Source organism: Sinocyclocheilus grahami, unplaced genomic scaffold (assembly GCF_001515645.1).
Source record: "Sinocyclocheilus grahami isolate Dianchi unplaced genomic scaffold, SAMN03320097.WGS_v1.1 scaffold5598.1, whole genome shotgun sequence".
Classification (NCBI taxonomy): domain Eukaryota; kingdom Metazoa; phylum Chordata; class Actinopteri; order Cypriniformes; family Cyprinidae; genus Sinocyclocheilus; species Sinocyclocheilus grahami.
Window position 1 is genome coordinate 2,643 of NW_015510242.1, and position 2,334 is coordinate 4,976.

General features: G+C 35.7%; 1 pseudogene; it reads left to right on the top strand.

Moving 5' to 3' along the window:
* LOC107577275 (immunoglobulin-like and fibronectin type III domain-containing protein 1) overlaps positions 1 to 2,227 on the top strand; it is a 4,821-nt pseudogene extending 2,594 nt beyond the window's left edge.
* Positions 2,228 to 2,334: the final 107 nt, after the last annotated feature.

Consider the following 2,334-nt stretch of genomic DNA (forward strand, 5'->3'; position numbering starts at 1 on the left):
ATTTTCATTTGGTAACTCTGTGATTAACTAGCAAACTTGCCTATTTTTCATTATTCAGTATTTTACATATTTTATTATTTCAGTATTTTATATATCATATCAATTTAAAAAAAAGTCTTGCATTTCAGTATTTAACAAACTACAAGATTTATTTTTATTTTTTAAATGCATCACATCCATAGTACCTAAAAATGAGGCATAAGGAAAGGAAATGTGTATTTTTGCAATGAGCTTCAACCTGAAAGTACAACGAGTGGTGTTAATACTAACAAACACTATAACTACTGTTGATAAACATTCTTTTAACATTTCAAGTCCACATTAACTTACTTGTTAAACCTGCATTCTTCCACCTCCTCAATAATGCATTTCACCTCCCACTTCTAAGCCCAAGACATTGAATCTCTGCTCTATGCCTTCATAACCTTGTTCCTCCATTGTTTCATTTCTCTCTTAATTGGTCTTCTAGTTTAAATCCCTGACAGATTGCAATGCAACAGTTGTCACCCACACCAAACAATCTTCCCACATCACCCTCATATTCTCATATAACTTATTCACTACAAGTTTATTTTAACTTCTACAAGTCTCAGTGGTCTTGAAATAATATTATTTCACTGCTATTTTTTGATGTGATGTTTCTTGTAAAGAAATCCTTTTCTGACTCACACAAAAAAAAATAAACATTAACATTTTATTTATTTATTACGCTAAGGCGGAATCCAGCTTCCATATTTTTCTAATGTATGCCACTTGCATTTGTGTTTGTTTATACTATTTTGTTTATGAAACTAACATGAGCTGTGGAAAAGGCATTTATTAACATTTAATAATAATAATACATTATTATTATTATATCAGTATTTATATTATACATCACCATTTCTCTGCATATTATAGGTATGGAATCAGCAGACCTTGCCGGTAACTTGAGCGCCAGCAAATGAGGATAGGAAGAAGGTGAATTAATAATACTATACACTCTATTGATTTATTCCTCTAAAAGTCTTTTGTAAATGCTCTTTATATTACATCTATCACTTTTGCTAGTTGTCTTCTAGTGATAAAGCAAGCATATCCAAAGATGGAGGTACACAAAAGTTAGCAATACAAAGCAGCAAAGATTTGGGCTGAAGTGATTGAGTGCGAGACTGACACCGTGACAACTGCTGGAGGTATTGCGATTTCTTTTTCATTTTACAATGATCCGTTATATTACTAGTTATAACATATAAATGAATATTTGTATATTGTATAGAGAAAACAGATTCATATGTGTTTTGAATCAGTGTTGAAAACGTCTTTAAATATTACATATCTTCCTAAATTTGACCCTGATGACCTACACAAGTTCTCCAAAAATGTGGTAGTTAAAGTTGGCCAGACTGCTTCCTTTACAATGGCATTACCACCTCAAGACCTGACAGAGATCAGCTGGTTTAAGGATGGCACTGAGCTTTTTGATGGTGGCAGCATAAAAGTAATAAAGGAAGTAAACCAGAGCTATCTTCAGATAAAAGACTGTCTGCAATCTGACTCTGGGGAAATTAAGATCCAGCTTAAAAACACTTTTGGTACTGCAGAGGCCTTCTCTAGGCTTATTGTGGTTGGTATGTTTCTACTCCACTGTGTATTATATTAAATGTATTCTGAAATAAATATTTATAAACCTTCTGCCTTTTACACACAGACCCATACATTAACATTAAACTGGCACATTAAGTATTTCAAACAACTTAATGTACCCCTGCAGACAAACCAGGTCCACCACAAGGCCCAGTAGAAGTGATTGACAGCTCATCTTCTGTCATTGAACTAAAATGGAATCCACCAAGTGATACCGGTGGCTCTGAAGTGACCAACTACTTAGTTGAGCGTCAGCAGGTAGGGCAGAGTATGTGGAAGAAGGTGTGGGATAGTTCAGCCGACCACCTGTCCTTTTGAGACAGAAACATGTCCCATGGCAAGAAATACATATACTGAATCTATGCTGAGAACTCTGAGAGCATCAGTGATCCTCTGGAGCGGAAGGCATCATGGCTTAAATGCTTTGACTGGAAAACATTTTCCCACTTCTTAAGTGATCAAAACTACCCATGTTGCAATTCATCCTGGCCAACCCGCCCCTCCTAAGGTGGTCAAAGCTTTCAAAAACTGTATCAACCTAACATGGACTCCACCAGAGATGGAGAAGATGGAGGAACCAAAATACTGGGCTACCAGCTAGAGAAACGCAAGAAATATACAAACCAGTGGGTGACTCTGAACCCATTAAAAAGAGTGCCTCTACCTACATGTCTGGAAAAACTCCAAAACTGTACCTATACACACACA